The following is a 15,149-nucleotide window of genomic DNA, read 5'->3' as shown; positions in this document are numbered from 1 at the left end:
TGGGGAAAGGGGAATGCTACAGATGGGAGGTATCGCAGCAAGCCAGTGACCAGCCTCACTCAGCAAGCCAGTAGGAGATCCTGAGCCCTAGGGAGGTGGAGCAGGCAAGCACCAACAATAGAGCCCTCAAGTGCCTTGGCACAGGCAGGGGAACTGGTAGACTCCAGCTCAGAAAACCACCACGTGAGCTGGTGGGCATGCTTCCTTCCTCTAGCAGCCAAAGTTCCCTGTGTGCTTTCCAGGAATCACAACTCCAGGAAACACCCCACTTCATGCTTCCTGGGAAGCACAAATCCAGGTGGGCAGGCATCCTCCAGTAGCCAAACCTTCCTGGGCTTCAAAGCAGCCCAGGTAATCAGGCTTCCTCCAAGAGCCAGACCCGCTCACCCTGAGAACTTTTCTGTTGCAGATACCAGCTCAGCACCAAGTAAGTTCCTATACCCCTACAGGCCTTCAGGGGCAAGTACTTGAGGGCACAGCACACAAAGACACAGAACATATCCCTGGCCTCCAGCACAAGAAGCTTGTGTCAGTGCCCCCTGTGCTCCAGCAGGAGAGCTCAACTTTAAAAGCCAGGAAATAGATTCTTACTGTGGGGACAGGGAAGATCAAAACATCAATTCAGAAGAGGACAACATTGTCAATATGCACACATCTGAAACTTTAAAGCAGAATCTGAGCTGGTCTCAAGCCCCAAACACCTTCTTGGAAGAGTTCAAGAAGGATTTTAAAAGTCAAATTAGAGCGATAGAATAAAAATTGGGAAAAGAAATGAGAGGTATGCAAGAAAGAGTTAATAGTTTGGAAAAAGAGGGACAAAAATGCCTACAATATGTTGTTTACAAGAAATGTTTGAAGCAGAGGGATACACATAAGTAAAGGTAAAAGGCTGGAGCAGCATATATTATGCTTCAGCTGAAGTAAAACAAACAAACAAATGAACAAAACAAAACAATAAAAAAATAACAAAAAGCCAGGGGTAGCAATCCTGATGTCAGACAAAATAAAATAAAAAATAGATCTAATTAGAAGAGATAAGGAAGGGAAAGGCATCCTGTTAAAAGACACCATTACTAAACATACATGTACCAAGTGATACAGCATTCAAATTCTTAGAGGAGAAATTAAGGGAGTTAAAAGAATAGACAACAAAACTATACTAGTGAGGACCTCAACCTCCCCCTCTCAGGACTAGATAAATCTAACACCAAAATAAGGAAGAAGTTAAGAAGATGAATAGAATTTTGAAAAAGTTTGATATGGCAGACTCCTGGAAAAAATTGAATAAGGATAGAAATCGGCATGTACACAAAGATAGACCATATATTGAAGCAAAAAACCTCACAATGAAATGAAGAAATGTAAAATATTAAATATATCCTCTCCAGATCACGCTGAAAAAAAATGGTATGTAATAAAGTGCCATGGAAAGGTAGACTAAAAATTAATTGGAAACTAAATAATCTAACCCTAAAAATGAGTGTCAAACAGAAAATCATAGAAACCATCAATAGCTTCATCCAGGAGAATTACAATAATGATGTAATATGCCAAAACTTATGAAATGCAGCAAAAGCAGTTCTTAGGGGAAGTTTTATATCTCTGAATGGTTACATGAATAAAATAGAGAAAGAAGAGATCAGTGAATTGGGCATGCTACTAAAAAAGCTAGAAAAGACTGAATTAATAATCCACAATTAAATATCAAATTAGAAAGTGTGAAAAGCCAAAGGAGAGGTTAAAAACATTAAAATTAAGAAAACTATTAAGCTAATAAATAAAACCAAAGCTGGTTTTATTAAGAAAATGAAGATTTGGTTAATTGGATTTTAAAAAAAGGAAGAAGGAAACCAAATTTCCAGCATCAAAGATGAAAATGGTTTTAAGCGGGTACCCATTAATTGGGGAATGGCTGAACAATTTGTGGTATATGCATGTTATGGAATACTATTGTGCTATAAGAAGCGAGGTGCAGATGGACTTCATATTTACCTGGAGAGGCTTGGAAGTGACGCTGAGTGAGAAGAGTAGAATCAGGAGAAATGTGTATACAATTACAGACACAATGTATGTGTGATGATCAGCTTTGATAGACTGAACTCTTCTCAGCAATGCAGTGATATAAGTCAATCCCAAAAGATTCATGATGGAGAGAGATGTCTACATCCAGAGAAAGAACTAGAAGGAGGCGGCCAGGTAGCACAGCTAGTAAGAGCACCGGCTCCAGTGTCGGGATGACCTGGAGATTGAATCCCAGGCTCAGACACTTAGCACCCACCCAGAAACACCTGGCCATGTAACCTTGAGCAAGTTACTTAATTGCTTAGGGGCGGCCAGGTGGCTCAGCGAGTAGGAGTACCGGCTCCAGTGTCGGGATGACCTGGGGATAAAATCTGGGCTCTGATACTCAGCACCACAACCAGAAATAACTGGCAGTATAACCTTGAGCAAGTTACTTAATCCTGATTGCTTAAAAAAAGAAAAAAAGAAAGAACTAGAAAGAACTGAGTTTGAATCCAGATTGAAGCAAACTACCTGATCTTTTTCTTTTTCTCGTTTGGTTTTATTTCCTCTTTACCATTTTTCATTCCATCTGATACAACCCATCTTTATAACTCACTAATATCTAATGTGAAAGTATTTTCAGATTGTATACTTGATTGTATGCTGCCACGGGAGGAAGGGGATGGAGGGGAACAGAATTCAAAACTCAAGGAATTGTGGAATTGAATCTTGTAAACTAAAAGTAAACAAACAAATTAATAAAAAATAAAATTAAAAAAAGATGAAAAGGGTGAATTTATTACCAATGAAGAGGAAATTGAAAAAATAATTAGGAGCTATTTTGCCCAACCATGTGCCAATAAATTTGCCAATCTTAGTAAAATGGGTGACTATTTACAAAAATATAAATTGCCCATATTCACAGAAGAGGAAATAAAAAACTTAAATAATTTTATTTTAGGAAAAGAAATTGAACAAGCCATCAATGATCTCCCTAGCAAATCGTCTCTAGGGTCAGATAGATTTACAAGTGAATTTTATCAAACATTTAAAAAAAACTAATTCCAACACTCGATTTACTATCTGGGAAAACAGGTGAAGAAGAAATGCTACCAAATGCTTTTGGGATACTTATAAAGTGTTAATACCTGATCAGTTAAAACAGAAAGAAAATTTGCGACCAATTTCCCAATCAATAGTAACACAGAGATTACAGTGACTGAAGACTAATACACTAGGACCAGGTATGATTTATCCCATGAATGCACAGTTGGTTCAATATCAGGAAAACTATCAGCATAATTGACCATATCAACAACAAAATGATCAGAAATCATAAGATTATCTCAATAGATATATAAAATGATTTTGACAAAATACAACACCCATTCCTATTAAAAACACTAGAGAGAATAGGAATAAATGGAGTCTTCCTTGAAATTATAGTTAGTATCTAACTAAAACCATCACCAACCATCGTATGTAATGCAGATAAGCTAGAAGCTTCCAATATGATCGGGGGTGAAAGAAGGATGTCCATTATTACCATGGTTACTCGATATTGCAGCAGAGATGTTAGATTTAGCAATAAGAGATGAAAAATACATTGAAGGTATTAGGATGGGGAAAGAAGAAACAAAACAATCACTCTTTGCAGATGATATGATGGTATACTTAGTTAATCCTAGAGAAACAATTTAATAACTACTTGCAATAGTTAACTACTTTGGCAAAGTTGCAGAATATAAAATAAACCCACTTAAATCACAGGTATTTCTAAACTACTAACAAATCCCAAGAGTAATAGATAGAAAAGAAAATTCCATTTAAAGTTATTGTAGACCTTACAAAATATTTGGAAGTTACTTGCCATCTACTTGCCAATACAAACCCATTAACTATATGAATACAGTTACAAAACATTTTTTCACACAAATAAAGTCAGATGTAAATAACTATAAAAAAATAAATTGCTCATGGGTAGGCCGAGCTAACAAAATAAAAGTGACAATTCTACCTACATTAATTTACTTATTCAGTACCATACCAATCAAACTATCAAAAATGATTTTAATACAGCTAGAAAAAAACAATAAAATTCATCTAGAAGAGCAAAAGGACCAGAATATCAAGGGAATTTATAAAAATAAATGGAAGAGAAAATGACCTAGCTATACCAAATGTTGAATTTTATGATAAAGTAGCAATCATCAAAATTTCTTGGTACTGGCTAGGAAATAGAGTAGTGGATCAGTGGAATAGGTTAGGTACATAAGACACAATAGTCAATGAGTATTGTAAGCTACTGTTTGATAAATCCAAAGACTTCAGTGTCTGGAATAACCCATTATTTAACAAAAACTTCTGGGAAAGCTGGAAAAATACTATGGCAGGAACTAGATATAGACCAACATCTTATATCAAGATATAAGTCAAAATGGGCATACAATTTAAATATAAAGGCTGATATTATAAGCAAACCAGGAGAGCAAGGAATAGTTTACCTGTCAGAATTGTGGAGAACAGAAGAAGTTTTCTATTTAAACACATTTCCAACTCAGTAATAGACTTTTTCCACTGCCTTATTTCTTTTTTGAACATAACCATTTTGCTGTAGGAGAAGGTCTGTGTGTACTAATGCTAAGAAGGATCCCCACTTCTTGGTCTTATGTGTTCAATCCTCAATGGTTTATAGCAACAGTTTAAAAAAAGGAATATGCTGGGATGGCTAGGTGATGCAGTGAATAGAGTACCGGCCCTGGAGTCAGGAAGACCTGAGTGCAAATCCGGCTTCAGACACTTAACACAAAAACTAGCCATGTGACCTTGGGCATGTCACTTAACCCCAATTGTCCTCCAAAAAGCAATATATATATACATATATATATATATATATATATATATATATATATATATATAGTGCTAATAATTACTTTCCCCTGACTCTTTTAAGTAATTTTGTCCTTTCCCTACCTATTGGAGAAATGGGTTTAATTTAAAAGCTGGGAATTTTTCATTTGATCTTTGTAAAAATATACAACGATTTTATTAAAGATTTCATAACAAGCACCAGAAAATGATGTCTTCATTTAGGAAAGATAAAATTGCTGCGCTTGGGAGATAGGCCTGCTGTAAGATTATTCCTTGTTGTATCACAACAGAATTGCAATAGAATCAAAAGTAATTATATTTCCCAGTGATAGTGATGACAACTTTGAATTTTGACTTTCATTGCAAATATGATAAAAATTTATATAAAAGAGCTACACAAACCATTTTCCAAGGGACTAATAAAATAATATTATTAAAAGCAAATTTCATGAGTAGACTTGAAGGAGACTAAATTCAGGCTATACAGACTTATTCCTGGTTGTCTTTGATAGATAGAGAAGGTTTAGGCCCCTCCAAGGAGTGATCACAATAGAATTGTACTAATCAGTCCGAAATATTTTCCCTTAATTAATTAGAGTACTCAGTCTGATGCTTGGGGATAAAGTTTAAGGTTATAGATGGAAAGGAAGGCTAGTCAATCAAACCAGTAATAGGAAAAATTAAACAGGATGTTCTGGTCTCAAACAGGAATAGGAATATAGACTCATCATTCAAATAATAAAATAATATTTCCTAAGAAGGCAAGCTCTTCTCATCTTTCTTGAAAAATGTTAACTGGCATTGCTGCAACTTTGTAATTAATAGGAATTATAGCACCAAATAAATTTCAAAGCTAAAAAATTTGTCTGTATTTCAATAATATTACTTTAAAAAACTTAATGTAATTATCTTCAATGTAAGAAGACTAATTTTGATATCCACTTTAATACTTATTTATAACTATGGGGCTTTATGTAATTATCATATGGTTTATTACATTTAACAACTAACATGTAGTAATTTGTCTCCCTTCTTAAGAATGAGTAATTTCAATATTTCCAGGATCAGTAATTTCACACATGTTTACTTCCTCTACTGTCAAAGATTATGTCATCTCTCTGTCTCTTCAGTATCAGTCTTTAAGTATGATTGTGTTTGCTGGAGAGGAAAGGAGCCAAAGCAAAGAGGACAGTTTATTCAAGGATTATAAAGAGTTAAGCAAAACAACTTTAAGAGATTTGAAATTCTGATCATCAGTATCATAGCCAGCATTTACACACATACATGTATATACACAAATACAAACATGCATACACAAGCATATATAAATAAATGTGTGTATCTGCACACAAACATATTCCTAGCTGTTATATAGCACTTTGAAATTTGCAAAACACTTTACAAATGTCATCTTATTTTCTCCTCATGAAAACCCCTCATTTCGTATTCTCCCAATTTCCAGATGTAGAAACTGAGGTAGGCAGAGAGTAAGTGAATTGCCCAGGGTCACATAGCTAATAAGTATATGAGGAAGGATTTGAATTCAGATCTTCCCTAACTCCAAGTCTGGTGCTCTAGCCACTGTGTCCCTAGCCGCTTGGTGAACTCAATAAATAAATGTGACTCAGAGGGATGATAATAAATAACCTTTTTTTTCCCCTTTTCGCTTGATTAACATGGCAAGTTGAGTTTTATTGTTTTGTTTTATTGGTTTTCAGGGTGAGCTTTCTTTCTATCATGATCTCTGAGTATGCTATTCTTCTGGTTTTACTTTCTTTGTCCTGCGTCATTTCGAAAAGCTCTTCCCATCTTTCTTTGAATTCTTTATATCTATTTTTCCTTTCTAGGAAGCAATAATCCACCCAGACACATTTTAGGAGAACTCTGCAACATCTTCAGCCTTGGTATGGCAATTGATTTTTTCGATTTTGTTGTTGTTTGGAAGTGGAAGTAAAAGGGCTACAGCAGAATCCATGTGTAAACATTTCTGCACTAAATCAGACTGCTGAAAAGTAGCCATTATTGCCGCAGAGATTGGCTGCTATTTGCTGATGGAGTCCTTTGCAGCTGAAGGACCACAAGGGAGATATTCTGAGAGCCCTGTGTTGAAGCAGCTTATCATGCTTCTATTGCTTTTTGTATCTGAATGTCAAATTTTCTATTCAACTCTGGTTTTTTTTAGCAAGAATGCTTGAAAGTCCTCTATTCCACTGAATGACCATATTTTCCTCTGAAACATGATACTCAGTTTTGCTGGGTAGGTGACTCTTGGTTTTAATCCTGGCTCCTTTGACCTCTGGAACGTCACATTCCAAGCCCTTCGATCCCTCATTGTAGAAGCTGCCAGATCCTGGTTATCCTGATCATGTTTCCACAATATTCAAATGGTTTCTTCCTGGCTGCTTGTAATATTCTCTCCTTAATCTGGGAATTCTGGAACCTGGCTTTAAGTTTGGAATCTTTTTCAGGAGGTGATTGGTGGATTCTTTATACATCTATTTTGCCCTCTGGTTCTAAAATATCAGGGCAGTTTTCTTTGAGAACTTCCTGGAGGATGATTTCTAGGTTCTTACTTTGATCATGGCTTTCAGGTAGTCCAATAATTTTTAAATTATCTCTCCTGGATCGATTTTCCAGGTCAGTGGTTTTTCCCATGAGATATTTCATGTTGCCTTCTATTCTTTCATTTGTTTGGATCTGTTTAACAGCATCTTGATTTCTCATAAAGACATTAGCTTCCATTTGCTACAATCTAATGCTGAAGCAATGATTCTCCTCGTTGAGCTTTCAAGATTCTTTTTCCATCTGGCAAATTTGGCTTTTTAAGGCATTCTTCTCCTCATTGCCTTTTTGAACCTCTTTTGCCATTTGAATTAGTCTATTTTTTAAGGTGGTATTTTCCTCAGTTAGGCTGTTGACTCTCATTTCGTAATTTTCTTCCATTGCTCTCAATTCTCTTCCCAATCTTTCCTCCACTTCTCTTATCTGCTTCTTAAGGTCCTCTATGGTCTGTAACCAGCTTGTATTTTCCTTTGAAGCTTTTGGTGCAGGAGTTCTGACTTCACTGTCTTCCTCCTGTTCCATGCTTTGCTCCTTTTTGTCCCCAAAATAGGAGTATATCGTTGGAATCTTCTGTCTGCTTTGGTTCCTTTGCCTGCTCATTTTGCCACTCAATGGTTTGACTTTTGGGCTTTTTGCCACAGTAGGACTCTGCCACCAGACAGGGCATTTCATCCCAAATGCTGGGGTTTTCTCAGCTGCTGGAGGTATTAGATGGGTGCCTTCTCTGAGGTCTCCACATGCTCTGACAAGCTGGACATACACCCCAGGACCTCCACCCTATACTGCAATCCAGATGCAAGCAGGTTAAAGCAAGAACGATTACCCCTCAGACTGGTGCTTGGTCCCCCTATACTCTGCAGGCCAGGAGCTGAAGCTGCCACGTGGCACTGGCTGGCTGTGCCAGCATCTCAGCAGCTTCTTGCCTGGGGGGCAAAAGCCATGCACTCCTACTAACTGGGTCCCAAATTCCAGACTGCATTGACCTCTCACTTTGTCCTTCACATCGATGTGTTGATAAATCTGGAAAAGGCCACAGCTGCTGCTGATCTGGAGTCCCTCTGGCAGGCGGCTGGTCAGGCCTGCTCTGGGGCTAAAGCCTCATCGTGGGGCTGGGCTTGGCTCCCAGAGCGCTGCACTGGCCAATTCCTGCCGGCCTGCTGGGCTGTCCTCAGCTGGAGGTTAGCTTCTCTGTGTCATTTTGTGGGTTCTGCAGCTCCAAAGTTTGTTTAGAGTCCCCTTTTTACATGGATTGGGGAAGGTGGAAGCCGGAGCCCAATGGAGGTCCTCCTTCTACTCCTCCATCTTGACTCTGCCCCCAATAATAAATAATCTTACTTGCTGAATGAGATGCCTGTAATGAAAAGTGGCCAATATGTTAAATTGTTTTGTTTGACTATTTAATACATTCTATAAGAAAACATCTTTTCATAATGTGGGGCAATTGGATTAGGTAATTAATAGATGGGGGTACTAGTGATATTGTTATCAAAAACAACAGAAAGTTGCATCATTAAGAATTTTTTTTAAATCACAAGAGAAGGAAATTCAAAGGGAGACAAGCAGGACAACTTTGAAACTGATTGTTGAACTTCTTGTGAATTTTTTTGTCCAACATTTTTTTTGGAGAGGGGAAGGCAGGGCAATTGGGGTTAAGTGACTTGTTCAAGGCCACACAGCTAGTAAGTGTTAAGTGTCTGAGCCCAGATTTGAACTCAGGTCCTTGTGATTCCAGGACCAGTGCTCTTTTCACTGTGCCATATAGCTGAGCCTTGTTATGTATTTTTTTAAGTTGTCTTTAATAGGAATTCATGGTTTCATTTGCAATCATCTTTTTCTTTTCTTTGCGTCACTCCTCCAAACTCTGAACATTTAAATGTTCTTGGTCTTTTCTCCTCCAATTTGAATTTATAGAATTTTATTATGTACAGTTATTCTTTGCCTGCTTTAACTATGTATTACTCCTTTCTGACTTAAATCTTCTCTATCAGTTTTTGAGCTGGAAATGATCATGTGAGGTGCCATACACTGAGTAGAAAAGGAGGAGGTTTCAAGTGAGGAGTGATCTTGGCTTCAATGCTCCAGGCAACAAGATGTGTTTTCAACTAGGGTTGGAAATGTAGGCACTTCTCTACCCCAGCATATGACAGAATATGGACCCAACTTAGTTGGTTACTTCTGACTCCATTGTGTATTCTTATTTTAGCATTAACTTTGTCTGCGTCTACTGGTTCTGACATGGAGCTTTCCTGCAAGTGGCAATTACATTGTCATGAGCCTGTAAATGTGCAGTATTTATAAATAGAAATGTTTATATAACTATTGTCAAGTTGAAGAAAGAAAAAAAATATTTTAAAATGAATTGCTATGATTTAAATATTCATTACTCCATGATCAACTGGAGGAGAAGCTTATATGAACTTAGTTTAACTGGTGTTCATATGACAGTCATAGAGGCTGTCTTTGCAGTCATATTTGTAACCTACCTATATATGTGTAACCTAGCTGGGTGACTCTGCTAGACATTTCATTTGAAAGGCATAGCCTTTGAGGACCAAGGGTTACCTTCAGGATATAGTGCTAAATGAATTAAGGGTAAATATGAATTGCTCCTATTTCTATGGAAAACATTTAGTTCTGCAGAGAAAGGAAATATAGAAGGCTGTCTTTTTCTTGTAAAAAGTTATTAGTAAAGCAATTCAGTTGTTTTTAAATTAATGTGCATCTTTATTATGCATAACATTATTTTCTTCTGATTGTGGTGGTTAGTCAGTTGGAAAATTATAGTTTTATGAACAAGACAAATGTGATAAAAAAAGATAAAGCATCTGATAAAATGATTGCTTTAATATGTTGATAGTAGCCAAAAGTTTGCTATCAAGTGATGGGTTGGTGTGTATTTTTATTGTTAGTTTTGTTTTAATGTTTGCTTTTTGTTTTTGTGTTTTAGTCATGGCAACTCATAAAGGCTGGTAACAAAACCTTAGAGAAGTTGTCTTTTGCCTTGGTAGAGGGTAAAAATTGATAAATGAAATCTCAGACGTATTTGAAATTGTTGGTAATGCTTTTTCCCCACTGACTACTATATACTATATTTCACTTACCCTTCTGATAGTCTCTTTCTCCTTCTCCCTCTCTGTCTCTGTCTCTGTCTGTCTCTGTCTCTCTCTCTCACACACACACAGACACATGCACACATACACACCAGATACGTGCATATACCTACCACCCCAACATTTTGAGCATTCTGATGTCTTAAAAGAACATTTTGCTAGGAACCAAGAGACCTCAGTTCCAGTCTAGGACCATATAAATGTTAACTCCCACTACTATTACTAAGGAAACTAGAGCAACTCAATTCAGTTTCTTCATCTTTTAAGAGGGATTGATAAGTAAATGGGGTAGGGACCTTTGTTATATACTTAAATATGACAATCACTGTCCTAAATAATGAGGGTACAAATATAAAAAAAAAAAACAAAGAAAGCCTCTGTCCTTGAGGAGTTAATATTCCTGTAGGGAAAGAGATTACATTTAGAAAAGTGGTGACCAAAGAAGAAATATTTTGATTTGGAAAATTATAAGGAGGTTGATTGGAGCCATTGGTCAATAAGAATTCATCAAGTACTTATATGTGTCAGATACTGTGCTATATACAAAGACTACAAAAAGAAAAAGAAAAAAAAAGATAGTCTCTGCCTTCAAGGAACTGGCAATCTAGTGGGGGAGATGACAAGCAAACAAATATGTATAAGAACTGGGTGTAGGATAAATAGGAAATTATTAAAGAGGAAAAGCACCAGAATTAATAGGAACTGGAAAGACTTCCCTTAGAATAGACTTGTTGAAACAGCAAGTTTCTGCCTTCTGGTTTCAGGCTATAACACACTTGAGTGGGTCTGAACCAGTTTAAAATTTAGTGGGAAATATTTAATAAAATGAAAAAAATATATATAAGAAGATATGAAAATATTTCATTTTATAACCTAGTCAATATGTGGTTTGCAGTGATCCTTATTTACATGTTAATAACCCCATTTTTTATTTCAACATCATTGCTGTAGAAGATGGGATTTTTTTTTTGCCTTTTGGAGGGCAGTTGGGGTTAAGTAACTTGTCCAAGGTTACACGGCTAGTTTTTTTTCGTGTGGGTGTTAAGTGTCTGAGGCCAAAATCGAACTCGGGTCCTCCTGACTCTGGGGCCAGTGATTTACTAAAGATGGGATTTTTTCTGGGACTTTGAACAAAGCCAGAGAAGATGAAGTAGGAGAAAATTTCAGGCACTGATAGCAGCAAGAAAAAAAAAAGGTGGAACCAAGAGATGGAAAGTATTGGTCACAGAAGAGCAAGGGAAATAGTGTCACTGGATAGAAATATATGTGATGTGGAATGAGGTACTAGAAGATTAGAAGGGATGGAAGGGTAGAATAATGAAAGATTGTTATTTCCAAATGAAGGATATTATATTTTATCCTATAGGTAATGAGGGGTCACTGCTGTTTATTGAGTAGGGAAATGGCATAGATGGACCTGTGATTTTGGAAAATTACTTTGATGTCTGACAGAGAAAGGATGGAATGGATTAAAGAAAGTCTTGAGTCAGGCATACTCACCAGCAGGATATTTCAATAATCTTAAGTCTGAGGTGAGGGCAGCCAGGCAACTCACTGGATAGAGCCTTGGGCCTGAAGACACCAAGACTCATCTTCCTGTGTTCAAATATGGCTTTAGACACTTACTAGCAGTGTGACCTTGGGCAAGCCAATTAACCCTGTTTTTCTCACTTTCCTCATCTGTAAAATTAGCTGGAGAAATATGGCAACCCATTCCTGTATCTTTGCCAGGAAAATCCCAAATGGGGTCATGAAGAGTTGGACATGATTAAAAATCAATTGAGCAACAGCAAAAATGTGAGGTGACGATAACTTTAAAAAGTGTTTTGACAGTATCAAAAGAGAAATGGGAATGTATTCAAGAAATGTTGCAAAATGGAAATATAGATGTCTTATCCAAAGATTGTATATAGTCTAGGGTAAAACTTTGGTGGTAAGCCCGGGGGACTGAGAATATGATGGTTCCCTTGACAGTAACAAGAAAGTTTAGAGGGAAGAGTGGTTTATGGGGACACTAATCTGTTTAGTTTTGGACATGTTGAGGTTAAGATGTCTATTAGATATACACTTTGAGGTGTCTAAAAGGCAAACTGTAGGTCAGCAGAGAAGTTCAGACAGGATAGGACAATTTGAGTATGATAAGTATATAGATGATAATGAAATCCTTGGGAGCTGATGAGATCACCAAGTATAACATGGAGTGAGAAGAATAGAGAAAGCCCAGGACAGAGTTCTGTGGGACATCTATGGTTAGAGATGTTCACCTGGATGAGGATTCAGTAAAGAAGATTGAGGATAGCCAGAGGCATCAGTTGTGTACTGAAAACCTAGACAGAAGAGAGTGAGAATGAAAAGGTGATCAACAATGTCAAAGCATGCAGAGAGGTCAAAAAGAATAAGTATTAAGAAATGACCTTTGGATCTGGCAAATAATAGATCATTGGTAACTGGATAGAGCAGTTTCAGTGGAGTGGTCAGATCACAAGCTGAATTATAAGAGTTTCAGAAGAGAATAAGAATAGAGAAAGTGGAGGTACCTCTTGTAGATAGAATTCTCAAAGATTTAGCCACAAAGGGCAGAAGAAATATAGGACAAAACTTAACTGAGATGAAAGCATCAAGGAAGGATATTTTGAGTCTGAGGGAGTTGGTGAGAGTCAGTAGATTGATAGGCACTTTCTAGAAGCAATGATGAGGTTGATTTAAATATGGTTCCAGAACTGGATAGGTGTGGGAGGCCAGGGATTGTGACCTAAGTGGTATCTGGTAAGATATCAAACAGTAAAGTGTAACTAGAGCTAGCCCTAGATTAAGTGATAGACTGTGAACTACCAATCAAAAATAACTCACAAGGTGCCTCTGAGGACTAAATTTTACAATGTATACATCTTCAAAAACCTTTGTAAACCAAATCTATCACATGTGGCGATTCAATGTAGTGGCATATATAATATGTTATATAGATTGGCAGTATGGAACAATGATACAGTCAGGAAGACTTGGGATCAAATCCTTCTTATGACACTTGGCTAACTGTGTGGCCACAGACAACACATTTATTCTCTTTGAGCTTAGTTTCCTTATCTATAAAATGAGGATAATAATGCAGTAATGACCTTATAGGATTGCCATGAAATTCAAATGAAATAGTGCGTCCAAAATGTTTCATAGACTTTAAAGAAGAATTAAACTTGTGATTTCATTGGGACAGGGAACTTGAGGAGAAGGAAAATGGTCCCAGTATTGCACATTAGAATCTATTCTGCAATGTTTGATCTTAGAGAATTGGCTAAAGCACTGAAAGTTTAAATAATTTACCTAATATCTGTCCGTGGTGTGACTGGAGTCTGGGTTTGTCTGACTTTGAAACCACCCCTCAGTTGCTATGCAAACTTAGCTCTCTCTAGGTATGTATATAGCAGAATCCAGAAGCTTTAATTATTTATAAACTTACCAATATACCTGCATATAACATACAGACCTCTAATCACTAAATATTCATTGTAAATTAAAATTAAAACCTGAAAAATGTAGAGCATTAAGAATAATAGACACAACGAGGTGGGAGATAATTGCATCAGACATTTCCACCATCTTCACTGGATCAAAGTGGTTCTGCCTTTGAAGGAGCAAGTTCACTCATTGTTAACATTTATTGGGCATCTAGGTGCATCAGTGAATAGAATGCCAGCCCTAGAGTCAGGAAGACCTGAGTCCATATCCAGCCTCAGACACTTACTAGCTGTTTGACCCTGGGCAAGTCACTAAACTTTGTTTACCTCAGTTTCCTCATCTGTAAAATGATCTGGAGAGGGAAATGGCTAATGACTCTAGTATCTTTGCCAAGAAAACCCCAAATGGGATCACAAAGAGTTGGACATTACTGAAGAAGGGCTGAAAACATATACTACTATGGAAAGAAAGAAGTGGAGATGGAGAAAGGTAGCTAGAAGTGCTAAAGAAGTCAGAGAGATGGTTCTTATTGTCAAATAGCTATGTGTTTCCCAGGATTGTAGTGAGGATGAAGTAAGACAATACTTTTAAAGAATTCTGTAAACTTAAAGGGCTGTATAAATGCTAGCTACAACAACAACAGCAACACTTATCATTATTAAATTGTTTAGGAAGAGGAAACCATGACTACTACGTCTTCTAATGAGGAAAGGACATCCATAAAGCAAATATCCATCATTCAATCAATCAGCAAATGGTGACGAATGCCTACTATGTGCCATCCACTATCCTACGCATGAAAAATAAGGTGAGAAAAAAATAGTCTCGTATCTCAGGAAGCTCATATGCTAATGGGAGAGATAAGACAAAAATAGCTATAAAAATTATGTATATAGACATAAAAAGTGTAAACAGGAGGTAATCTAGGGTTTGGAGTGAAAAAGGTTTCTTGCAGAAGCTGAGATATGAGCTGAGCCCTGAAAGAAGCCAGAGAATCTAGGGGGCAGAAATGAGAAGAAAGAGCTTTGTAGGCATTGGGTCAGCAGGTAAAAAAGGCACAGGATCAGGAGATGAAAGTATTATGTTTCAGGAATGTCTTGAAGAAGACTAGAAAGTTAGGAAAGGTCCATGTTGTGAAAAGTTTTATAT

The 15,149-nt window shown here is 37.0% G+C and overlaps 1 long non-coding RNA gene across 2 annotated transcripts in view; it reads left to right on the top strand.

The window, feature by feature from the left end:
• The window catches only part of LOC138170007 (uncharacterized), a 63,885-nt gene extending 49,077 nt beyond the window's left edge, over positions 1 to 14,808 (top strand). For both annotated transcript variants that reach the window (XR_011170504.1, XR_011170505.1), the window contains exon 4: positions 14,672 to 14,808. This is a non-coding gene — a long non-coding RNA (uncharacterized lncRNA). The remainder of the gene's footprint in view (positions 1 to 14,671) is intronic.
• Positions 14,809 to 15,149: the final 341 nt, after the last annotated feature.

This window comes from Petaurus breviceps, unplaced genomic scaffold (assembly GCF_028583685.1).
Source record: "Petaurus breviceps papuanus isolate PSGF00001 unplaced genomic scaffold, PetGlider_PUasm1.0 38, whole genome shotgun sequence".
NCBI lineage: Eukaryota > Metazoa > Chordata > Mammalia > Diprotodontia > Petauridae > Petaurus > Petaurus breviceps.
This window is presented reverse-complemented; position numbering and strand designations above follow the sequence as displayed.